The 27097-nt window shown below is 39.4% G+C and overlaps 1 protein-coding gene across 7 annotated transcripts in view; it reads right to left on the reverse strand.

The window, feature by feature from the left end:
- The window catches only part of ptprea (protein tyrosine phosphatase receptor type Ea), a 270285-nt gene that overhangs the window by 129162 nt on the left and 114026 nt on the right, over window positions 1-27097 (reverse strand). For 6 of the 7 annotated variants that reach the window (XM_060841967.1, XM_060841966.1, XM_060841968.1 and 3 more), the window contains one exon: window positions 21374-21436. The exons of the other annotated variant lie outside the window; for it this stretch is intronic. The gene's annotated coding sequence lies outside the window, so the exon portion shown is untranslated. The remainder of the gene's footprint in view (window positions 1-21373; window positions 21437-27097) is intronic. 7 annotated transcript variants of the gene reach the window in all.

The following is a 27097-nucleotide window of genomic DNA, read 5'->3' on the forward strand; positions in this document are numbered from 1 at the left end:
AGATCTGATAAAGCATCGTTCTTACCCAAGCAGAGAATTCCAAAATAGTTACTCAGTTCCCAACCACTCCCATTGAAGAGAATTTCTCATTTTACCCCAACGGTTAAGTGTACAATGTGACCACAGCAATGTAATCCTCTTAAAAGCTTCATACATTTTGTTTCAGAATACTACACAGGATCAACAACAGCATATCCAGCTTCAATTCGACAAACAATACCAGGGGGTGCGCATTAATCAAAGTTTAGATTCAGTTGTTCAGTAGGTAGTCAAGGCTGAGATAAAATTTTGAACTATATGGCAGTTCGGGATGCTGCTAAGAAGCAGGAAAGTAGAGTTCAGAATAAGGTCAGACCAGTCATGATATTACTGAATGATCAAGTACATTTTAAAGCCTATTGATGTTCCTATTCCTCAACTTCCTGTGCTACATGGGTAAAGTACAATCAGTAGAAAAAGTTTCCACAGCTATGAACAAAGTATAAAATGGGCTTAAAATTTAACCCAATTTTCATTCAACAAGTAACTGAAAACAGCAAAGTCTTCTTATCTATTGGAGTCATATTATAGTAGTAAGCGTATAGAATTCATTATCCCTTCATTCATGAGAACACCATTCGCATCAGGCACCATATCACTCTTGCTAAGTGCATTTCACTCCTATCTACTCCTGATGCTCATAATATGGGTCTCCTCTATACTGGGGAGATGAAACACAGACCAGTTACTGCTTTACAGAACACCTACGTTCTGTCTGCAAATAAGAACCCAAGCTTCCAGTTGCCTGCTTCTTCAACGCAACCACTGTGTTCCCTGGCTGTCAGTTCTGTCTCAGACTTGCTGCAGTGATCCAGCAACTCTTAAATCTGGAAAGAGCAGCATCTCGTTTCCCACCTGGGGATCCTGCAGCCTTCAGGACTCAATATCACTCTGAACACCACCTTCCATGTCCTTTATCCACTGTGACACCCTGTAGTCACAGGTGCTGCTTGCAGCACGGTCAACCCATTTTCACCTATTTATGGTTTCAATTAGCAGCTCTTCTTTCTCCATGGTTTACCCATTATCCATCCCTTCGTCTGCCTGCCATTCTCTCCCTCTGGGGGCTTAGCCTCCACATATCCTCTCACTTCTTTACAATCACACACTCACCCCACCCTCCCTCAACCCCTTCCTGGCTATCGTCAGTCCTGAAGAAGCGTCACTGGACCCAAAATGTTAACGCTGCTTTCTCTCCACAGATACTGCTAGACCTGAGTTTCACCAGCAATTTCTGTTTTTTCTCTCAGTTTCCAACATCGGCAGTTCTTTTATTTCACTCAAATTGCCACGGCTCTAAACTTATGATTTTTCAATCACCTTTTGGTGAGATTTGCAGCATCAGCCAGTTTGCTATACATTCTTTCCCTTCTTTCGTACTAAGCATATGCTGTGAAGACCACCTACCACAGGATTTTGTATGTTAATGGAAGACTCATTGGGAGCTGATACTGGTGCTTTAGGGAAATCAGAATTATTCAAGGATGAGATAAGAATTTTAAATTGTTTACTTCTGAATCATTTGTTACTTCCCTGGTTTCTGACATCATAGTGCCACACTTTAATCAACAGGACAACATTTTGAAAATTTTGTCTGATAAACTGAGGCAATGGGATAAATTGTGCTGTGCACTGCATGCTCCACCACAAAGGCTCCACCTGAAAAGACAATGATGATGAGTTGGACAGAACACTGTAACAGAAAAAAGTTCTGCCTTGGAGCCACCAGCAACAGGAAACAGAATGCAACAAGACAAGCTGATCTGTGAAGCTTTAATTGCCTGCAGTTTTAGATGTGAAACATGCATGTCTCTAGATAGCTCGGATGTGAAACTGGCAATTACATGGGCACAATGATTCAAATAGCTTCATTCTGTGCTGAAATTTCTATGATTAAGTAGTCAGCTCCATTTTTTACCAGATTAGTATCTCCTGCACAATGCAAAATATATGTTCTCCTATAGCACTGTTATAATCTTCCTTGTTGGCTATGAATAAAGGGAAGGAGTTTTCTTTGTTAATATTTTATTCCTAATATGATGCACACAGTTATTAACATTTTTACGATGCCAGGCAGTGTTTTGCAGCTCATGAATCATCAAATGCCTCTGATGTCATGGACTTATAAGCTGCAAGAGGTGCAGCTTCAGTCGAGGAAACAAGTATTTGTTGGGAAATCTGCTAAAGCCTCCTCAGGTCTGGATACCTCTTGGTACATTGGACTTGCTAGTCCAGATTGCCCTTATTTTAATACCAGCAATAATTCATTTAAAGTAAACACCACTTTTAAAATAGCACAGATTAAAACATGAAGGCTCCAGTTTTTGTACAAGTAGCTAACCGGCTTGCTGCAGTGATTCCTTATTTTTAAATCATATCAGTTTTGCAAAGTGAGTTGTCAGGCCAAATATACACAATATAGACTGGGGCACCTGAATCAGTGCTTTTGACAACAGGACAAACCATCACTGATTCATGATCTATGAAAACACATATTGCTTATGGGATGAGCAAATCCCTTACTAGTGGTAATACTGTCTATTAGTCTAAATAGATTTAGTCTGCTGTATAATTAAATTGAGCGAGATGATTGGCAAAATCAGGCAAACTATCTGATATGACCTTATTTCATACGTTTTTACATTCTTACTTTCTTGCTAATTCCTCCCCCCACCTTAAGCAATCACGCTTGTGTTGAGATACTGTCCTCCTAAATGCTAACAGCAATTGGGTGATGATATTATCTACATTTAAGCACTGACAGTGACTCATAGTGAGCTATTTGAAAGCAAAGGAAAGGGCAGCTAAGTCTGATTGTATCTTAGTATTAATGCTATCATGTTGCCAACAGGACCTTTTCTGAAACGGTCAGGAACTGAAATCCTGACCCGGTTTCCTCTGAGACTTTACAGAAAATTCAAGGACTTTTAATTACCAAGGGTTAAAGCAACTAAGGCAAATTGTAAAGTAACACAAGAAGTTCTTCGTCTACATGGCTCAGCTTTGCACAGGGCACTTCAACCTTTTGGTACATTACGGATATCCTTTATAGTCAATGCTGCAGTGTGAGCCATTCCTCTTGAATTGAATTTTGAACTGATTATGGAGGCATTTTAACACCTAATCATCAGCATGAAATTTTTGATCAAGCTGAGCTGTTACATTTAACAGTAAGTTCTCCCTTCAAGCTGTGCAATGCCCTGGGGTGTGTCACCTAGGACCTGCTAAAATATGTCCCGTGATGTGCATTGATAATCAAAGACGTAAGCACAACTTAAGCTTCAAAACGTTTTATGTCTATTCACATATAATATTTTATCTCCACTTCAATAGTGCAAATTGTTACATGTTACAATGTTATGAGTGATTAATTGTCAATATCTAATTAATTTATCTTTAGTTTACTAACAAAATAATGGACCATTTTCAATTGCAGGTGAAGTAATAATGCTAGCAATTAAAGCCTTGCAGCAGTGACATAAAAGACTAACTGGCATTTTGTTACCTAGGAAACACTTTCCCATCGGTGTAGTTGGATATGGTACAGTGATAGTGAGAGTGGTGTTTATTCTTTTGTAGGCGACTAACAGGACATGGTGCACGTACTGAATAAAATAAAAATGCAAATTAAGAAAAGTGATCTGAATACCAAATTGAACTCTGGAGCATTGAAGAATCTTTGTACGCTTCCTGTTGCAGAATATAATTAAGTGCTAAGGTCATGTCAACTTTGTAACATTTTTGTATGATTCCTGGTTTGCAGTGCTGCGACTGAATAGGCTTTAAATATTGGCTGTACAGATCATAATTATAATTTAAATTTACTTGAGTCTTTATATTCAATTTCATTAGCCTTAGGCACCACAAAATACTGCATCACTTAGAGTCTCACTTCGTTCTTAATCCCTTAACTTATCTCTGACCAAGTTTCGTGAGAGTGCAGCTTCCTGCTATTAGCTTGAGGCCAAAATGATTGTAACTACATTTGAATGCTTTAAAACTGCTTTTGTTGCTAATTTTCTCTCCTACTTTCCTGAAAGCACTTAATTTTGCTGCAGTTTGATTTCACAGCTGCCAGGAGGCCTTCTGTACAGTACACACAACATCCCTGTAAGAGTAGGTTAGTTGAATGAGCTAATTGAAGCCAAATAATTGCTTAGTAGTACAGAATTTAAACATAGCTAAAATGAGACACAAAGTGAAAGTTTTTCACCTTGCAGTTATCAGAACTGACATGCAAGAATCCCAAGTTGAAAAGGGTACACCAATTTCTCTAGAATGAGAAGAGGGTGCTAATTGTTGTTACCTTGGATGGCTTAGGGATGCAGCAGAAAACATTAGCTGTGAATCTTAGTTTGCAGCAAAAGCAAATAGTTGGACCTGGGAGGTATACTGATTGGTCAGTGTGTTGCCAAAGGAAATGCAGTCTCCATTGCACTGTCTGCTTGTAGCAATGTTCTTTGTAGCAAAAGGAACAAAGTCCTGTGTGCTGATACTTACCTGCTTGTGTAAATACATCATGCTGCAAGCCAAACTGAGAAACTCAAATTGGCATAAGGCATAATTCTTACCAAATAATCTGGTCAGTGCTAAGTGTTATCCAAAAGCAGAATCACAACTAATGTTGCACATGTAATTCTCCTGCCTCATTTCTGAGGAAGGGCTTATGCTCGAAACATCGATGCTCCTGCTCCTTGGATGCTACCTGACCGGCTTTTCCAGCACCGCACTCTGATCTCCAGCATCTACAGTCCTCACTGTGTCCCAAATGCAATTCTGAGGTTTGCAAGCAAGGACTGGTTAAACCCAATTGGTGCACTGCCCTCTGTGAATGGTCATAGGCATGTATTGTTTGACACAGTGTGGCAGTCATTGAAATATACAGCCTGCATAAATGGCATCATACCATCTATACATAACACAACTACTCATTTATGAGGCATTTACATTGCCTTTTGGGCTTGATGGCAGTTTCCTCTTAATGGAGAAAACCACTTGTACATTTATTCCAAAGTATCAGCTTGAAACTGCTAATTTTTAAAGTTTTGAGATGCATTCATTCTCCAGGGTAATGTGAGGTAAACTGGATATTTTATCAAAAGTAGTGGTTGTAGGCAGTTTCATAAGTTTGCATGATTTACAGAGTGATGTTTTGATCATACTTTCTAAACTGCTTTTCCTTTCCAAATTTGGCTTTGTGTACATTAATCCTGATAAATGCAAAATGAAAAGCTTCAACTTTGTATCTATTTCCATCAATGTTGAAGTCAAATCCATACTCTGTCTTCAAATATGTATCTAATGATGCATACACATAAATCATGCTAGATTGGCGGGGGAGGGGGTCGGCGGATGGAGGGTGATGGGCTAGAGGCTCCAAGGAAGGAATGCAGAAAATGAAAATTACATGAGGAGGTGGGATGGGAAGAGGAGGCTCTGCAGGACAGAGAGAGAGGGAGAGAGACAGAGATGGGCTTCCGGCCAGGATACATTGAATCACTGTGCTCTTGAATACCTTGCAAATAAATATGGAACGTCTATCTCAAGCCTGTACATGTTCAGGACCTACTAAATGGAAAAGTATATAGTGGAGGGTATTGTAATAAAAGCCATGTCAGCTATTTAATTTAATCTGACATTAGGATCTGAAATGTGGTAAGCAGGCTACCAACTGCCTTGTTAAAATATTTGTTGTTGTGTACAAATATGCATTGTGACCTCACCAGTCTGTGGAAGATGTGCTTACAGTAATAGTTTGTATGTGTGCATGCGTGTTAAATCCATCAGTTATTTTGGGAAAAAGAAAACTTTTGTTACTGAGTGTTTTGTGTCACTCAAATACTCCAGTTTTGAAGAAATTAATGTATTCCTTGCATGTTTTGGTTTTAAGCTCTTTGTAGGTTTGCAATTTGAGGATATTTATGAATTCTTCTAATTCTGTTTCTATGGAATCCAAATATCCAAATGTGTCAACACAAATACAAGAGTCAGCAGTATCACCTAATCTATAAAATAACGCCCCAAAAAGCCAAAGCAAATTCTTGACAAAATCTAAATAACAGACCCCATAATATTCCAAAGCAATTTAAAGCAACTGATGCATTTTTGAAGTGTAACTACTATTGCACTGTAGGAAAAAAACAAATTTGTGGACAGTAGGTTTCCAAAGCCAGGTACATGACAACAGGACAATCCATTTCTTGGGGAATAACTATTTACATAAACATCAGGGCAAACTCTCACTTTCCTGCTCTTCTTTAAACTAGTGTCATAGGATCCAGCTGACAGGTAGAGGAGACATCAGTTTAACATCTGATTCTAAAGATACAGCACTCCTTTCATACTACACTGGACTATCAGCTTAGGTTTTTGTTCTCAAGTCTCCAGGTCTGGACATGAACCGATAACCGTTTGACTCATAAGCAAGAGGGCGACTGACGAAGCCAAGGCTGACACTGTGACAGACTGCAAAAACAGTTACCAGAAGGCACTTAGGAGGCAAAAACTCTTTTTCTTGACTGAATATAAGAATGCAAAAAAAAACAGTTGCAGTGCTACAACTGAGTGCAGTTGACTCAGACAAAAAAAAACCCAACTGTATGAATCAGTGAGCAAGTTTGTGCTTGATTAAAATCAAATACAAGGTGAGATTGTGAAAACATTACATAATCAGAAACTAAAACAAGTTCTAACTAATCACTCATTTCTGTTACTATCAGAGATTCAGATTATATTAATAGCAGAGTTAAATATAAGAGTAGCGAATTAATAAGTTTATGCAAGACATTGATTATGATGCTGTTCAAGTTGAGTGCATTTTTGGGCACATTATAGAAAGGACAATAAATATAGGGAGAGATTACAGCACAGTTCACCAACTGATCTACATCTAAAATGACTGACATGAAAAGAAAAATCCTAATCACAAGTTCGGGCTGCAGTGAATATAGTGAAAGTAGGATATGTAAACATCACAAGAAAATGGGTCTCTATCAATTACAAAACTGTGTTTTATTGATTCTTCCAAACAAGTTACAATCAGGCCAACAGAGTTAAATCATGATGAGTAATAAATCAGACGAACTGACTTTTCAGTTGTGCTGAAGTTGTCAGCCATTCCTGCAGGAAGGGCAATCGAAGGCCGCCTGTCATCAAGCAGTGCTCTAGATTGGTAAGATTGGATTAGCCAAACTGCTACAAGTTTGCATTGAGCTAACACCAAGCAACTGGAGTAGAAATAGGCAAAACTACAGCAATAAATCATAAGCGAGTCAACATCAGGAACTCCCTGTGAAACTCTGCCACTATGACTAAACCTGTGAGGAAGTTAAAAGTATTGGCAATTGGAGACAAATTGAAGTTCATACAGCAAATGGAAATTCTTCGTTCAAAGCCAAAAACACAGACTTTACTAAGGAGCATTATATTCCACCATTAAGTTTGTGAAAATCTTGGAAAAGTTTGATAAGCAGGCATTTTCTCCAGCAAAAAAAAAATTAGAATGGATAACTATAATATAACTTTTATAATGTAATATAATTGAAGGTGATCTAATGTACATCATGGAAGTTTGAGCACAGAATGTCAGCTTTAGAGAGCTAACTCCTAACAGTTGTCAAATGTATTTTCCTGTATAGGGTCCAGACATTTTCAGGTGTAAACACGTTTAAAAACAAAGACAGTTTCCACATTACTGTGACACTTACTGTGTCACTGTTTTCATTTGCTTGTCGGGGAACATTTGTAGGAAAGGTTGGGTCGTATAGGGGCCTAGGAGGAAGTCTGAGGACTGCAGATGCTAGAGATCAGAGTTGAAAAATGCAGCACTGGAAAAGCACAACAAGTCAGGCAACATCCAAGGAGCAGGAGAATCGACGGGCAGCATGGTGGCTCAGTGGTTAGCACTGCTGCCTCACAACGCAAGGGGCCTGGGTTTGATTCCTGCCTCAGGTGACTGTCTGTGTGGAGTTGCACATTCTCGTTGTGTCTGCGTGGGTTTCCTCCGGGTACTCTGGCTTCCTTCCACAATCCAAAGATGTGCAGGTTAGGTGAATTGGCCATGATAAGTTGCCCATAGTGTTAGGTACATTAGTCAGAGGGGAATTGATCTGGGTGGCTTATTCTTTGTAGGGTCGGTGTGGACTTGTTGGCCCAAATGGCCTGTTTTTCCGTACTGTAAGGAATCTAATCTAATCAGTTTCAGGCATAAGCCCTTCATCAGGAATTTGGGGCACATTTCTGATGAAGGCTTATGCCTAAAACATCAATTCTCCTGTTCCTTGGACGCTGCCTGACTTGTTGTGCTTTTCCAGCACCACACTATTCGACTTGCTAGGGGACTCTCCAAATAACTCAAAGCTCCACTTAACATGTACTGGTGGGTGGGCCCCTTCAATTTAGCTGAGTTTTTCAGGCTAGTTATATTGAGTGAATTCTATTGTACATGAATGCAAATGTTCAGAAAAATGTGAAACACTTGGAGCTTGCAAATATTGGACCAGTATCAGCTGCCCAACTCAGAAGATGGTGTATTGAGATTTGAGAACAAAAAATGATGTCTGAAGTGCAATACTGAGTGTGTTACACTGTTGAATCATTTTAGACAAGACATTAAACATAGGCCTAGGGACCCCGTCAGGTGCACTAGTTTGATAAAAGTACATGGGAACACTCTTGGATTCCTGGCCATTCTTAACAAAACAAATCTAAATAACCCTTCATTTTGCAGCTTGTGGGAAATTGAGTTCAATTTGCCGGCCAAATTTCCTACAATTTGTGACTTCACTTTAAGTGACAGCATGGAAGATATATGGGGATATGGAGATGGCATTGACAGTGGATGGGAGTGGGGAGAAGGTGAGAGAGGGTGAAGTTTAGCCAGATGTCAAACATTGCACAGAAATGGTGAGCTGAGATGGGCCTTCTACCAAACCTGCCTGTGCTCCCAAACTCTCCACCCAGTCCAGAGTAGTTTGTACAGTGAACAGCAAACAAAAAGATAAAACTGGCATGTTAAGTCACACCTGTGCTTGGTGTACAATTTTTAAAAAAAAATATTCATGGGATGAGGGTGTCTCTGGCTAGTATTCAGTGTCTATCTCTAATTGCCCAGAGGGCAGTTCTGAATCAATCACATTGCTGTGGGTATGGAATCACATGTAGTCCAGGACGGGTAAGGATGGCACTATAGCAGTGCACAAGTCATGTCTCCCGAAGTGAGAAAAAGTCCAAGTCCTAGTTTTACAGTAGAACAGCACAGATCCCAAAGAGTTAGTTATCAGCATTACAAAGCAGAGCTTAGATGCTACGTGGCTTTTCAGTACTTCTTTATTTTGCCATTATTGGGAAGACTGAAGCTAATGTTTTCAATCGCTGTTCCAAACTCCATTCCTTAGATACCTACGCCACCCCCTCCTCCCAGCAAAAATCTACGATTAAATCCGTTTTCAACTTTAGTGTCACATTTGATGTATAGATGAGCTTCTGACCTTATATTTGCAGTGTAGCAGCCTATTTCCCCATTGTAGCATTGCTCACATACACTCTCAGGACAGCTCATCTGCTGCTGAAATCCTCATTCATATCTTTGTCACGCGTAACATTTCCACTATACTGCTGGGCAGCCTCCCACATTTTACCCTCCATAAAGAAGCTCATCCAAAACTCTGCTGCCCATTTTACTCGCATTGAGTCCCCTTCATCCATCTCACCACAATGTTTGCTGACGACTTCGGCTCAAGGTCAAGCAATGTCTTGGCTTTTAAAATTCTCTTCCTTTTGCTTCTTCCAAATTCCTCAATAAACTTGTCAACACCCACCTCTCCACCCCCAGAATCTCCTCCAGTTCCACAATAAAAGGGATATCTAAGAGAGTTCTCACTGAACTCTAACTCACATGTACTGAAACCTCAAATGGTCAAGTATTACTGTGATGCTAAGCTCTATAACTAAAATCCCACACTAATCTGTGGTCAGTTCTGAGCTCCCTCAAGATAGCCATCTTGGCAGTGAATATCTAAAACTAGTCACAGGACAAAACTAATTGGCTGTATCTGATTACACCTAGTGAAGGTGCACACATGAGAGTTTTGGATGGGATTGAAGTGAGCTCACATTTGATGATAATCACCTTCAAGTACTTGTTGTCTACACTTACATTAGGAATGGATGCCTGAGTGAGGTAGCAGAAAATCACAGGTGCTCTCAGATGAATATCTCAATGCCCTTCAGAAGGAAAGCAGCAGATTTCTTGACTTGGTTGAATCAGGTGTTATAGATGTTGGACATTGCTGCACATATCCCCGACACCAGCCAAGAAAACAAAATTAAACACCATAGCTTATTGGATATAGGTTCACTCGCTGAGCTGGAAGGTTCATTTTCAAATGTTTCAATAGACAATAGGTGCAGGAGTAGGCCATTCTGCCCTTCGAGCCTGCACCACCATTCATTATGATCATAGCTGATCATCCTCAATCAGTATCCTGTTCCTGCCTTATCTCCATAACCCTCAATTCCACTATCCTTGAGAGCTCTATCCAACTCTTTCTTAAATGAATCCAAAGACTGGGCCTCCACTGTCCTCTGGGGCAGAGCATTCCACACAGCCACCACTCACTGGGTGAAGACGTTTCTCCTCATCTCTGTCCTAAATGGCCTACCCTTTATTTTTAAGCTGTGTCCTCTGGTTCGGCACTCACCCATCAGCAGAAACATGTTTCCTGCCTCCACAGTGTTCAGTGTTCAATCCTTTCATAATCTTATATGTCTCAATCAGATCCCCTCTCAGTCTTCTAAACTCAAGGGTATACAAGCCCTGTCGCTCCAATCTTTCATCATAAGATAGTCCCACCATTCCAGGAATTGACCTCATGGACCTACACTGCACTCCCTCAATAGCCAGAATGTCTTTCCTCAAATTTGGAGACCAGAACTGCACACAATTTTCCAGGTGCGGTCTCACCAGGGCCCTGTACAGCTGCAGAAGAACCTCTTTGCCTCTATACTCAATCCCTCTTGTTATGAAGGCCAGCATGCTATTAGCTTTCTTCACTACCTGCTGTACCTGCATGCTTACCTTCATTGACTGGTGTCCAAGAACACCCAGATCTCTCTGTACTGCCCCTTTACCTAACTTGACTCCAATTAGGTAGTAAACTGCCTTCTTGTTCTTGCCACCAAAGTGGATAACCATACATTTATCCACATTAAATTGCATCTGCCGTGCATCTGACCACTCACCTAACCTGTCCAGGTCACCCTGTAACCTCCTAACATCCTCCTCCCACATTTCACCCTGCCACCCAGCTTTGTATCATCAGCAAATTTGCTAATGTTACTATTAATACCATCTTCTACATCATTAATATATATTGTAAACAGCTGCAGTTCCAACAGAGATCCCTGCAGTACCCCACTGGTCACTGCCTGCCATTCCGAAATGTAGCTGTTTATCACTACCCTTTGTTTCCTATCAGCCAACCAATTTTCAATGGTATTAGGGCCCCCAATACCATGCTCCCTAATTTTGCTCACTAACCTCCTATGTGGGACTTTATCAAAGGCTTTCTGAAAGTCGAGGTACACTACATCCACTGGATCTCCCTTGTCCATCTTCAGAGTTACATCCTCAAAAAAACTTCAGAAGATTAGTCAAGCATGATTTCCCTTTCATAAATCCATGCTGATTCTGACCTATCCAGTTACTGCTATCCAGATGTGTCATAATTTCAAGTTTCATCACCATACTAGGTAACATCACTGGTGAACCTCTGGATGAAGCATTGTTGGCATGGCCCGCTTTCTATTTATGTGTTTAGTTTTCTTTGGGTTGGTGATGTTATTTCCTGTGGTGACATCATTTCCTGTGCTGATGTCATTTTCCATTCTTTTTCTCAGGGCGTGGTAAATGGGGTTCAAGTCAATGTGTTTGTTGATAGTGTTCCGGTTGGAATGCCATGCTTTTAGCAATTCTCGTGAGTGTCTCTGTTTGGCATGTCCTAGGATGGATGTGTTGTCCCAGTTGAAGGGGTGTCCTTCCTCTTCTGTTTGTAAGGGTACTAGTGAGAGTGGGTCATGTCTTTATGTGGCTAGTTGTTGTTCATGTATCCTGGTAGTTAGTTTTCTATCGGTTTGTCCAATGCAGTGTTTGTTACAACTACAATAAACTGCCATTCTGGATGTCACAGTAGAGCGAACAGGTATTGGGGAACTTCCAACCAGCATCTACAGGAAAACAACAAATACTGACCAAATACTGAGCTATAGAAGCAATCATCCCAACACCCACAAATGAAGCTGTATTAGAACATTATTTTAATGAGCCACCACACACTACAGCACAGAGAAACTATACAGAGCAAGAGGAAAATCACCTATACAGCATATTCAAAAAGAATGGGTACCCAATAAATACAGTCCGCCGATTTCTCAACAACAAACCCCAATAAGCAGACAAAACACGTCTAGAAACCCAAGACACTCACCCCTACATCAAAAACATCTTGAAAATGACTGCCAGACTACTCAGACCTCTTGGCATCATGGTAGCCCACAAACCCACCAATACACTAAAACAGCAGCTAATGAACTTGGAAAGACCCTATACAGACAACAAACAAAACTAATGTCATTTACAAAATACCTTGCAAGAACTTTAACAAACACTACATTGGACAAACAGGCAAAAAACTAGCCACCAAGATACATGAACAACTAGACACAAAAAGACATGACCCTCTCCCACTAGTATCCTTACATACGGATGAGGAAGGACATCACTTTGACTGGGACAACACATCCATCCTAAGACAAGCCAAGCAGAGACACGCACGAGAATTGCTAAAAGCATGGCATTCCAAACAGAACGATCAACAAACACATTGACTTGGATCCAATTTACCCTCTCCTGAGAAAAAGAACAGAAAGTGATGTCACCACAGGAAATTGCATCACCACAGGCAATTACATCACCAACCTAAGGAAACCTAAACACGAAAAGAAAGCGGGCCATGCCACCAATGCTTCATCCGGAGGCTCAACGATGAGGTTATCTAGTACGACGACAAAACATCTGAAAACGCATCTTCCAGCTCAACAAGCAAACCTACATCCAGATTCTCAATCTGAGCTACAAATCTTCTCAAAACTTGCTAACCATGGGTTATGTATGACTACTGATAATAATAGTCAATAACATGTGAATGAATTTTGAGATGGTCCCCTCTCATTTTATGATTTGTAGCAATCCATTTAACTGAAACGATGCAAACAATGCTGCTACAATAGGGGAACAGAAGAATAGCAGGTAAATATTTTAAACAGTATTCACCAATATCAGAACAGTCATTTCTAATCTTAAATTTGAAATCAGTTGCCTGCCATGATTACCATTCAAAAGAGAAGGGTTTGACATTTTGTATTGTTGATTGCAGATGACAATGTCCTTACTTGAAGGTTGAACATCATGTAGGCAAAAGAGGCAGCAGATTTAAAAGGTAGGAGGCTGGCTTTCATTGTGGAGATGCAGGGCCAGCTAAGACAGTAAAAGCCAATTGACATTTGTTTGGATTAGTTGGCAAGCTGCCATGTCTTCCGGCAATGGTGTAATTCTCCTGGGGTGAATGCAGTATCATTATTCACCTTGGAAAAGCCTTTCCTTCTTTACAGCATCTGCGCTGAACAGGTGAAATCAAGTGGAAGAATTCTTCAAAAGCAGGAAATCCTAACTTTCATTTTAACTTGCTCTCAATAACAGTCAACTGCAGTACTGTACATATCCCTGCAGACTGAATAATAAACCACAGCTGGCAAAGAATAAAAGGTGTGCCTCTGATCGACAGATTATATGTGACCTCTTTAACCTTTAGCACTGCATTTGTCAGCAAATCAATCCATGCTGCACTTTCAAGAGCTACACCAAGATAAATCAGTTTGCCATATAGCCAAAGACTCAAGCAATTACTAAAGCAATTCCACTCGTTCAGTTCACGTTATTGATGCATTTCTCAAGAAGATTTCGATAAAATAGTTCTGATTTTTCTGGGGAATTGATTTTTCTTGGCTCACTGAAAATTTTAATAAATTAAATGTAGTGCTTGATGGTCATTAAGAGGACGAAAGGCTAGAAAAGAACAGTGAGCAGTTCCCATCAGTGTCAGCAGGAAGCAGCTGTGGATCAAACGCAGCATTGACAGATGCAGAATAATGTTAATCTCAACAGCAGAAAACTGGCCCTATCTGGCAATTCACCACCGCAATTTATTTCATCTTCTCCATATCAACCATCTTTGTGATATTCTACATGAAATTGGTATCTTTAGCTAAAAGATTGTTTCCTTTCTCACCACCAGGAAAAGGATTTTCAAGAACTGATTTTGTTTTACTGTTCCAGCCAGCTGGAAAGTAATGTGCACATCCACAAGATGACATGGTCATGGCATACTACAGCCAAAGCTATGATCATTGGACAAATTCAAGGATTCAGCTTGCAGATCACATACTCATGGATTAAAAACATGATTAGGTATAGTTCAGCACCATTCACAACTCCTCAGGTACTGAAGCATTCCACACCTGCATGCAGCAAGACCTGGACGATACCCAACTTTGCGGTGACAAATGGCAAGTAATAACCATAACTTCCCTTACTAATCAAGACTCTAATCGATCTTTGCCTTAAATACACTCGATTATTTTGCCTCCACAGCCCTATGCAACAACAAATTCCCCTATTAACCACCCTCTGGCTGAAGAAATTCCTCATGTGTTCTAAGACATTGTGCCCTCACTCAGATAATGTCCTTGGGTCCTAGTCTCTCCTACTAGTAGAAACATCTTCTCCGTGTCCACTTTATCCAGGCCTCTTAGAATTCTGTAGTGATCATTGCAAATACTTGACCACTTCCATCTAGAAGGACACAGATGTTATGAAGATGTGGGTGTACTGTACCAATAAGAAAGTTATTACCAATAGAATGACCTGATAGAACCAAGTGTTCTGAAAAAAAAAGCTATGATGCAACATTTAGTCAAACAACGCGATTAGCTGATTGCCCAGACACAAAAACAAATTTGAATTTGACCAGTTTAAATTATACCCCAAAATACCAAATTCCAATCAAGTTTGAATTGAGTATATTGGCAATCTTAAAAGCCAATGACACAATCCAATACTTTTGGGGTGTATGACCAGGGAAAATTGAACAGTTGGAAGGAGAAATGCCACATTACCAGCATGTAGAGACTGCCCAAAAAAAAGCTCACTTAAAAGGTATCTTTATTGATCTGTGATCAGTGAAGCATAATCCCGAAGAAGGAGAAAAGAGGACACAGGAAGATTCAAATAGAAGCTCTAACAGCTGGTTTTGAAAACTTGAATTTTGGGTAAATCTTAAATCGGCGGGGGGGGGGTAGGTTTATTGGAGTAGTATTATAGAAAGGTAGATAAAAGATAGTTTAGAGGAAGGAGTTGTAAATAGTTGTTAGTTAATTATTCTCTGTTATACTTTAAGAAATAAAGTTGTTAATTTTTACTTTAAATATAGTTTTTGGCCTCAAATTTTCACAGATTACTGCACATGATAAATCTTTTCTGTGTTGCTGGTTTAACTTAAGAGGAGGGTTTACTCCATGTCATAACACAGACAACGGATATATGGGAACACCACCATGTGCAAGATCCCCTCCAAGCCACTCACATTCCTGACTTGGAAATATATTACCGTTACTTCAGTGTCAATGGGTCAAAATACAATAATTCTCTCCTTAACAGCATTGTGGGTCAACCGACAACACTTCAACTGCAGTGGTTCAAGAAAGTAGTTCAGCACCATCTTCATAAGGACTACTAGGAACAGGTAATAAATCCTGGCCTAGCCAGCAAAGCCCATGTCCCATAAGGGAATAAAATAAAACAATTACAGAGGAACCTCTATTATCCGAAGGACTCGGGTGGGGAGTATTTCGTTCGGTTAATCAAATGCCAGAAAACAGTTTAGCCAAGCCTCGGGACCTTGCAACCTTGCCGGATAATCTGATATTTGGATAATCAAATGCCAGATAATCAAGGCTCCTCTGTGTCTGCGTTACCTCGTTAGGCTGTAAGAAATGGTCAGTTAGGATTAATGCTTCTTTGCTTTCTAATCCGCTTTTCCTTTTCTTGTTCACCTTTTCACTTCCTCATTTTCTTGCTTTTCTCCTTTGCTTTTTCTTCCATTCCTTTCCCACAAATTATATATATAGCCGAGCTGAAACTTTGCAGTTGCTTTTGATAAAATTTTGCAATGACAGCATGATTTAAACTAAATGCTGTTAGAATTTTGTGTAAATCCTGGAATTATTAAAACACTGACTGAAGGATATGAGATGGGAACTCCTGAACAGGGTACTGTTGGGCTCAGTACAGACACCACAACTCTACACTTCACATAAACTGATCAGATTCAGGCATGCCATGCAAAATTTGCGACTGGCACCAAATCAAGAGGCTGGGTGGAATTAGAAAACCCAGCTTTAAAAAAATCAGATAAAAGTAGGATATGTTAGTAGGCAGAGCAATGGCAAAGCACATCATGTGTAAAAGGTTATGCACAAGATGGATAAATCGATGTATGTGTTTGCCCCAGTACCCCAAAACACCTCAAAAGTCAGATGTCTTGTTCAAATCAAGTGAACCTTATGACACAAGAGCATGGGAGGAGAAGTCCTACTCTCACATATGAATGTAAGGGTTCCACCAGTCCAACAATTGAGCTGTCAATTTTTCATCAACTTGATCAGACATATTATGACACACTGCTGGAATAGGATTGGAATCCTAAATCTTCTAGCCAGAGCCAGGGAAAGTGCAACACGACCTTAAGCAGTCAATTTATACATTAACAAAATGCTCATTTAACCTCTGCTCATCGGTAATTAGATCTTTACATCTAATTCCCTGGATCTCAACTTTCCTTTCTGACATTGCTATATTACTCTCCAGTTAGATCTTTCATATAACTCTGTTTCACAGTCAAGGTTCTCTCTGGTTTTACCAGCTGGGTGTTATGCCAAGTAACTCACAATCGCCATACATTATAAAATATGAATAAATCATGATGGAACTGAATGGAATGTAGGCTCTACATTAGCAATGTTAACTCAATCATACTTGCCCTAACTGCTTTTTTAAGTGATTGTGGAAGAAGTGACGAAGGAAGCTGCTCCAAACAACAAAAAAAAATCACATTTTCTATGCAATATTAGCTTGAACATAGCCAATGGCATTGGTAGCTGTTCTCTTTACTGCAGCACAACAAGCAACGTAGAAATGAAAACTCTGGAATAATAAAAACCAAGTGGTAGAAACCCATAAGGTCAGGCAATGTGCATCAAGAGAGAAATAATGAAAGGTGAATGATGAATGATAGTTCATCAGAATTTTAAAAAGTTAGATATAAAACATATATTAAAACAGTAGAAAGGCAGGAGAGTGGGGAAAAGAAAGGGAAAAAAAGCATGTTTATGACAGGGTGTAAGGGCAAGAGCAATTAAATGACTAAACAATAATGGGACAAGGTAAAAATGATAGCAATTGGAAAATAAAAGTAACAAAAACATGTATCTAGAGAAGATGAAAATGACCAGAGCAGAATCTTCATCAGTAACTGATGTCTTGAGAAGCTGTGAGCAATGGCTATGATCCTGTATTGTTGAATTTCATGTCATTTCGTCTGGACCACATTATGAGTCCCAAATACAGTCTGCTGAATAGAAAGTAGTACAAGTGAATCTTTATTTCATCTGGAGTCTTTGGGCCTCTGGATGGAGGCAAACGAGTGGCACATTGATTATATTGTGCTGTCAAAAACATTAAGATGTTTCTTTAAAAAAAAAGTTAAGGTAGCTTTGGAGTACCATGAGGCTGCAAATGAGCAAGATCATATGACATCATCTCACTTTCTGTGAATTATTTATATGGTGTCTCATTAAGTTATTGCAGTCAGTCAGACTTGTGGGCGGCACAGTGGCTAGCACTGCTGCCTCACAGCGCCAGAGACCTGGGTTCAATTCCCACCTCAGCCGACTCTCTGTGTGGAGTTTGCACATTCTCCCCGTGTCTGCGTGGGTTTCCTCCAGGTGCTCCGGTTTCCTCCCACAATCCAAAAATGTGCAGGTCAGGTGAATTGGCCATGCTAAATTGTTGGTAGTGTTAGGTGAAGAGGTAAATGTAGGAGAATGGGTTACGCTTTGGCGGGTCGGTGTGAACTTGTTGGGCCGAAGGGCCTGTTTCCACACTGTAGGGAATCTAATCTAATCTTAACCCCTTATACAGACAGACAGGAAGTAAAAGGGCAGATGTCTCATCTCTGTGCTTCGGGATGGAGGAGAGGTGTTGAAGATGAATGAATGAATGAACCGGGTGTTATGGAGAGGAAGGCTCTTTCAGAAGTGGAGTCTAAAACGTTGTATTTGCTGGTGGAGGTGATGAAAATGGCACAGGTTGAATTATTTCACATGGAGTTTGATGAAGTCAAGTTGAGAAAAAGGGAGATCACTCATTTTTTCAGATACTGGGAACAGCTGAGAGCAGAAATGCAGTCAAGAACTTTTAGAATCAAGTAGTGGAGAACTGTCAGTTGAGGATAAAACAGAACACGTTGGAAGCATTTCTATGGAAGGTGGCATCATCATAACTGATGCAATGGGATGGAGAAGCTGAGAAAACAGAACAGGGTCCTTTGAAGAAGTAAATCTGTAAGGATGAGTAGTTAGGATAGCTGTGGGAATTAGTAAACCTATTGCAGCTACTGGTTACCAGCCTAACCATAAAAGTAAAGATATAGAAGTCAAGAGAGGGAAGAGTTAGAGATGGACTCTGGAAATTAGAAACAAACTGACAAAATTATCTAGTTGGAATTGAGTAGAAAGTGGCATGGATAATATTCTCAGTATACCCAAGAACAAAGTGAGAGGACAACCAAATGTTAACATATCCCAAGAAAAGACAAACATAGCCAGGACACAGATGACAGGAGGAGGGCGGGACTAGTGAATGGGGAGTGGTCAGTCCTCTGAGGAAAGAAGCCTGTCTTGTGGGAAATAGGAGATGCAGAGGGATTGGACGTCCACAATGAAAGAGACGCAGTTAATACCTGCTTTGTTGAAGTTGTGGAAGATATTGGAGGAATCGCTCGGTCAAAATCTGGAACTTCCTTCCTAATGGTACTGTGGGTGTCCCTGGATTGCAGTACTTCAAGGCAGCAGTTCACCACTATCTGCTCAAGGGTAGCTAGGGACGGGCAATAAATGATAATCCAGCTATTGCTGCCCACGAATAGGAATAAAATGAAGAGTGTGTGCGTGTGCATGCGTGCGCGAGAGAGAGAGAGCGAGCGAGCAAGAGCGAAAGCGAGAGCACGAGAGTGCCAAGGTGGGAGGAAATAAATTCATTGGGCAAGAACAGGCTAAAACAATGGATCAACTAGGGATGGCCAGACCTTATTATATTATGCACCACTTTCTATCTGAAAGAAAGGGAAAAGATCGAGGGAGAAGAGTGTCAATGGCAATAAACCAACTTCTCAGTTTTAAAATCATTGCCCACTAATTCCCTCCATGCTTAAAAATACAAAGGAAAATGCAGTTAACAAATGTTGAAATGTGCCTTATTGGAATTCTTCTGTTTGAAGCAGAGGAAATACAGCCCATTTACTCACTTCACATAAAAGAACGTAGGAGACTCAGGGACAATAATGTGGTGCCTTCCTTATATATATATATATAAAAAATGAACCTCTCCTCTTATTTGTATAAATAGCCTGTTTCTGAGAGTTATTTTGTGATTTCTGCAGTCAAAGATAAAGCACCAAATAGAGAAGTCATAGTGTGTGTGGATTCTGTTATTGGAGTAGCTTTTATAATCCAGGGTAGTTTCCACAACAGCATTAGCAGTAGGCCTTTTTATCCTTCAGGGATTAAACCAGTATTTGTGTTCATGCAGGCTGATGTTTGTCTCATTATATATCAACTCTTTGACAGATAGCAAGACCTAAAACTGTCAAGTTTCATGTTTCAAAGTGAGAATCACTCATTACAGCCTTACTCAAACTATACTATATGAATGTTCAAATCGGATGCCTAAGAGCTAATTCTACCAAGAACAGCTGTTTTAAAAAAAGAGCGACAATATAATAGTGCCAATTGCAAGCGCTTTAAGGAAGCGGATACTATTAGTATGGCACTTGATGTATGCAGCGATTGAATAAGGTCAACCAGGTGAACCGTATAGAATGAGTTCCCTGATTGGGCTTGTTACCTGACACAAACAGAGAGCCCTGGCTGACAGATACAAACAAGGGTTTCAGGGGTTCTGCTCACTCTAGCATCCGGCTCTGAGCTAGTTGGCTCAGTGTCATATATGAACATGTATAAAAAAGGGCGACTTGGTGATGGGATACTGACCTTTGTGGAGTTATTTCAGTCTTCAAGGGTGGCCTCAAAAACTGACCATGCTGTTACAATTCTATTGGATGAGGCCTCATGAGCAGTACTGCGTATAGATTTGGTCTGCCTGTTTAAGAAAGGCTCTTCATGCATTGGAGAGACTGTTCAAAAGCGATTCATTAGGTTGAGCCCTGCAATAAAGGGGCTGACTTATGACTAAACAGGTTAGATCTTTATTTTTTTACAGCTTAAAAGAATGAGGTGGCAATTTTATTTTGACAAACAAGATTCTGAGCGGTGGATGTTTCCACTTGTGAGGAAATCTTGAGCAAGGGGACATGTTTCGAGGATAAGGGGACACTTATTTAAAACTGAGGTGTGAAAAAAAGTTTTCTTCAAGAGGGTAGTAAATTGTCTCCTGCAAAGAGCTGTGGAGGTTAAATCATTACAAGTATTTAAAGAGGAAGCAGACAGATTGTTGAAATATCAGGGAGATGACAGTTACAAGGGCATTGCACAAAACAGGAGTTGAAGCCCGGGGCAGGTCAACCATGTTCTTGTTGGATGGCAGAACAGACCTGAAGGGCCAAGTGGCCTAGTCTAATCTTAGCTTTTTTTTGTTATGTCCTGATCGTGAACCCCTGCCCTGCCTGCTCCTTCCCTTGTACATGGCACCAATGATTTATTTTAAGATCTGAAAATGAAATTTGGAATGGAAGAACAAAGACTGTTCAGACAGTATGGAGACACTTATTTACCTTTTGGATTTTTTTGAACAGTCAAGTCAGTCATCCAGGCTGGCACTCTTCCCTGTATACCAAAAATTAGCACAGATGCCAGACCCCAATTCTTAAGCTAGCAGGATAAGGTGGGGGGTGGGGGGAATAAAACCAGATGATGAGTTACTCACATGACTGTGGTGAGTCGATGTGTGGCAGTGGTTAAGAACAGGAACCGGATGTTGTGGTGACATCTGTAAATACAGAAAGTAGGGAGTATTATCCTACTCACAAAGATCACTGCCTACCAACACGTCAACTGGAAGGATGAAAACATTTTGATTCTGAAGTAGCAGCAGCCTTTCTGATTCCCATAAAGCAGATTTGGGAACTTGAAATGTTCAATTTTTAAAAAAAAATAGTTGTAATTATTCAATATATAATGTAGTAGGAACAGCCTTTAATATCCTTGAGATTAAAAAAATCTAAAATATGACATTAAATGCTGGAAAAGAGGAAGTTAATATTTTTAGAGGCACTCTGCTTGGATACCGAAGGTGGCACGAGTCACATTGTAGATCGAGTCCAAATATAGGAACTGAGCTGTGTAAGATAGGTTTAAAAAAAATCTAGCTAGCAGAAAATTAAAAGTCAGAAAGAAAATGAAGGAGCAAGAAGAAAAATTGCTGGAAAAGCTCAGCAGATCTGGTAGCATTTGTAGAGAGAAAGAAGAGTTAATGATTCAGGTCCAGTGACCCTTCTTTAGAAAACGAAGGAGATGTGAATTGGATGTGTTGAAATGAATGCAGCAAACCACCAAGAGAGTAATAATTACACTAGCATTAGGAACAAAGGCCGCCAGATAAGCAATTACACAACCTTTACTTGTTTTCCAATCATACAGGAGATAGACCCATATGGACAATAGACTGGATTGGAAACGGCAGATATAAATAATCATTTCAGAAGAAATGAGTGTTTGATGTTCTAACCTTCTTTTCTAATTCTGGTAGATAATGGATCTACTGTGCATTTCCAAAATTTGAGCTTGATTTAAAACTCATTATGCGGTTATTGTGTCAGAAAAATGAAAAGTTTATCATAATTTATGTCAACTAATTCGATTAAGTGACAGTTCTACTTCATACATTACTTCACCGTTAGTATCATTTGGTGACACATTTCCTTAGCACCACTGCCCTTCAGAGGCTCAGTAATTCTTTCCACAACTGATGGCTCCCACTGAAATTTACTGTCCACGTCCAGATGCGAATGAATAATCTTTCCTGACATTATCTTACATACCAATGCCTGCAGCTTTCGTGCTGGTCATTTTTAAATACGTTGTTTCACATGCAGAAAGAAAGAAGAACTGCACAATGGTCCATTATATTCTATAAAAAAGAGTAATGTACAGAATTCACCAGTAGCACTTCCTTGTTGGTTTAATTTGGAAGATATTTTCTGTAACATGTCAATGAAACGGAGTTGATAATGGTGCAGCGAGAGAAATCAGACTCCTGGGATTTGAGTGAATGGTGAAAATAACGATGTATCTTTGAAAAAAATGCAAGAACTGAGAAAGAAGTGAAAATTAAAGAAAATTCAATATCAAATAAGATGCAAAAAGAAAAACACAAAGGGAAGACAAGACTGGTTTGAGAGTGAGACTAAAACATTGACAAAATATTAATGTTAAAAATTTTATTTTCAAAATAACTGACTATTAAACATGAAGGAATGTAAATGTCAAAAAGCGTGGCGCTGGAAAAGCACAGCATGTCAGGCAGCATCTGGGGAGCAAGACAGTCGAAGTTTCAGACTTAAGCCCTTCATCAGGAGTGTCAAGGGGGAATGTAACTACTCTTGTAATAATGAACTTCCAGCACCAGAGAAGTGTACTGACAATAATTAACACTTCATTTGTTGTTTAAAGAGAGAAAAAAACAGCTGCTCCTGGTTTACTTAAATATGTACTGGCCTGAATAGGCTTCAAGACAGACTCCTTGCATCACTTCAGCTCAGTTTTAACATTTTAATGAGTCTGGGTGATATTTACTTTGCAAATGCGGCAATGACATATTCTGTAGTGCATTTCAATGGTCAGCAAAATGCCACTGTTGTGAAGCTAATGTCCATATCAGATATTAGACAGTTGCTTTTGGGTTTCTTTGTTTAACAGCACATTTAATCTTGCATGAATTAAATGAAGCATTTGGATATACCATTATTTTGGTAATAAACCATAGGCCAATACTACTGTAATAAAGCTAGGATAATGGCATTTTGTAAAGAATCCTAAACATAAGTGACTGTTTCAAAAATGATTCCTTCTGTCATTTTTGGTCTTCCTTCCCTTTTCTTTCTTCAACATTGACTATGCTTTTGTTATTTGTTCATTTTGTGTTGCACATTAAACTTTTTTTATGGTCTATATGTAGTATTGCAAACAAATTTTTAATAGCCTCAACATTAGTCTAAAAGTCTTTTCAACCAGGAGATGAAACAGTTCAATCCAATCATATTATCTGAGAGAAAATCAAAGATCATTTTGACTTTGGCTGATTAGAGACAGTGACATAAGATCTACCGCCCACTCTACATCTCTCCCAACTTTCACTTCCACAGACTTCAGTAAAATTGGAAGTCATGAGAAATGTATAACAGGTGGATAATCCACAATGACACATTTTAAACTATCTCATAAAAGTCAAATGAAATTGTACATCTTTGACAATAATACATCCTCCCTCCAACTATACAGTTAGAAGGATGGATAACTTGGTAGTACCCGAAACAAGTTAATTTAAATAGCATGAAGGAGGTGAGTGAGGAATGGACATTGAAGTATCAACTAATTTCTTGTCATTTTCATTAGATTCTGCTTGTAGTAGCTGAATATTATCTAGCAATTAGTGCCATCTTTCTTTCGACTTCAAACAGACTAGAAGCAGTGAACTAAAACAGTGGAGTTTGCCCAGAATTTGAAGAACTACATTCCAGCAGCAGAGAATGCTTCAGCAGCATCTTACCCTTTCCAAGCTAATGATAAGACCATAACTTCATCCAATCCACCATGTTAAAGCACATTGCTCAGGCAACATCAACTTAGACATTATAAATCAAGTTAATTTTACAAATATATGATATGGAAAATAAAAACTTTAAAAAACTGCAGATGCTCGAAATCAGAACTAAAAACAGAAATTGCTGGAAAGGCTCAGGTCTGGCAGCATCTGTGGAGAGAAATCAAAGTTGATGCTTTGGGTCACTTGACCTGAAATGTTAACTATGATATGGGAAAGATGAGATTGACTACAGAGTCTCAGAAATTTACAGCACAGAAGGATGCCACATGACCTGTCATATCAATGCTGGCTGACAAAGATCTGACAGTGCAACTTCCATTTTCTAACTCTTGACCCATACCCTCAGATGTTTGGGCAAAGCAAGTGAATGTTATAATACTACTTAAATGCTGAGTGTTTCTGACTCATTCCCCCTTTCAGGCAGCTAACATTCCCTCAGTCAGATCAAGAAATTATAGACCATCAGTCTCTCTCTTCCTCCCTCAGTATTATGTTAGATGTTCTCCAGTTCTCTGGCACCTCATCCATGACCAAAAGAGGTTTGAAAATTACTGGGAGGTGCCCCTGATTTTTCCTCCCTTGCCTTTTTCAACAGCTTGGGTCACATCTCATCCAGGCCAGGAGATTCATCCACATTTAAGGCTGCTAAACCTGTTAGTATTTTTCTTTTTCTATGTTAATTTATTTTAGTATTTCTATTCTGATATCTACCTATGTCATCCACTCTTGGTCCCACCTTTTGTCTTTAAAGAAAGATATTCATCCTGTACCCGAGTTATTTTCTCCATCAATGCCTCACACTGTTCTGACAGTTTTACGTACAAGTCCATTTCCTATTCCATTTCAACCAAATCATACCTTATCTGAATGAAATTAGGCACACCCCAATTTAGAATATTTATTTCTAGCCCATCCTTATCCTTTCTCATAGCTGAGTCATGGTCACCATCTCCAAAATGCTCCCCTCCTGATGTGCCTTCCACTTATCTAGGCTCATATCCAAATGTTAGGTCCAAAAATGCCCCTTCCCTTGTTGGACTTTGTGTACTGGCTAAAAGTGTACTTCTAGCTGCAATTTAAGATTTTGCCCCCTCCCTACCTTGCACACATAGGAACTATCTTAGTTAATACATGAGCAATTAAAATATCCTATTGTTACAGCTATTCCTGAAATCTGATTACATGTTTGATACTGTCTCGTTGTAATTGTTTGATGCGGTGGTACACACCCTATATCATGCTTGTCCTTGTGTTTTTTTTATTTCTACATATATGACCTCAATTGATGGTCCTTCCAACATATCTTCTTACCTCACTGCTATAATTGCATCCTTGACCAATATACCACATCCATCTTTTATCCTCTCTCTATGTTGTTTGAATACTCTATAACCTGCTACTAATCCTGACCTTTTTTTAAAGCCAAATTTAAGTTGGAGAAATGGTATGATGGTCCCACATGTCTGTCTGTGTCCTCAGCTCATCTGTCTTGTCCGTCAGGCTCTGTGCTTCAATATATATTCCACTTAGCCTTGATAAACACTCTTCTTCATTCATATCTATCCTGTTTTCTTGGCCTTCCAGACTCATTAGCATTTTAACTTCGAGCTCATCAGCCTCTGTCCCCTCAGCACCACTCATCAGGATCCTGTCCTGATGTCAATTCTCTAAATCCTCCCCAACAGCATTAGCAAGCCTTCCCATAGGATGCTGGTTCCACTCCTGTTCAAATGTAACCCATCTAACTATGTCCCACCTCCCCAGTAATTGTCCTCAGATTGTACATGCTTTTCATTTCACTGAGCCCTAATGCAAGGTCAGATCAGTCCAGACTATGTATTGCTATCAAAATATGCGACAAGCAACAATTCTCATGCAGTAACTTTAAGAATAAACTTTCATTTCTCTGAATATTGAAGCACTTTGTTCTTTCAACATACAATAAAGATTTCTTTTTACATCATGGAAACACTTAGTTATCAAATAACGCAGATCAAACCACACCATAAGCCTCTTATTTCAAAAAGGCTCATCTTGGCTACTTTACAAGAATGATTACGGATTCATCCTGAATAAACCATGTCTTTTTATTAGTGAATTGCCTTCAGGTGACAGCAGTTATTGTTCGTAAACATGGTTAATGACATTAACCAGTGGACTCCAGGCAGAAAAATAAAATGAAGTGTATTAACTGGTGTGAAAGGCCTCAGCTGGGACTTTGACAAGCTGTGAATGTTAGGTTCCTGCAAAAATCTGAGGTGTTGCTTCAGTGCATTTCTAAAAATGTCTGCCACCTTTCTGTGGCCTGTCATGCACAAGATCTGACTTTCACAAGCCCTGGGTTAATGGTTTAAATAGAGATTGTACAGTTTCTTTTAACATAAGGACAATTCAAAGGAAAAGTTATGTCGGCTATTACAGAAGGGCCAGGTTACACAATCAAAAACTCTTGCCATTTCTCATTAAAAGAATTTTAAAAGCTGAGTGTTTTATCTTCAGAATTGATTAAATATAATTAAATAAACTTAAACATTGGTGGAATGCAATGTTAATTTGCATGAGATCAATTAAGAGGTCCGTTTAGTATGTACATCGTGCTTTCCCAATTGTGATTCAGATATGGCAATTGACTATCTTTTTACATTTCTAAGGCTAATTAATTATTTAATTAATAAACATTTTAGCATTCTTGTGACAAGATTTTCCTGAGTTGAAAATCACCAAGATGCTCAAAATTTGTATGCACACTTTCAAAGCAAAAGTAATTACAGTCTGCAGCAATAGCGTACACGATATATCATTTCTATTTTCCATGTCTCTGCTCGA

This window comes from Hemiscyllium ocellatum, chromosome 22 (genome assembly GCF_020745735.1).
Source record: "Hemiscyllium ocellatum isolate sHemOce1 chromosome 22, sHemOce1.pat.X.cur, whole genome shotgun sequence".
Classification (NCBI taxonomy): domain Eukaryota; kingdom Metazoa; phylum Chordata; class Chondrichthyes; order Orectolobiformes; family Hemiscylliidae; genus Hemiscyllium; species Hemiscyllium ocellatum.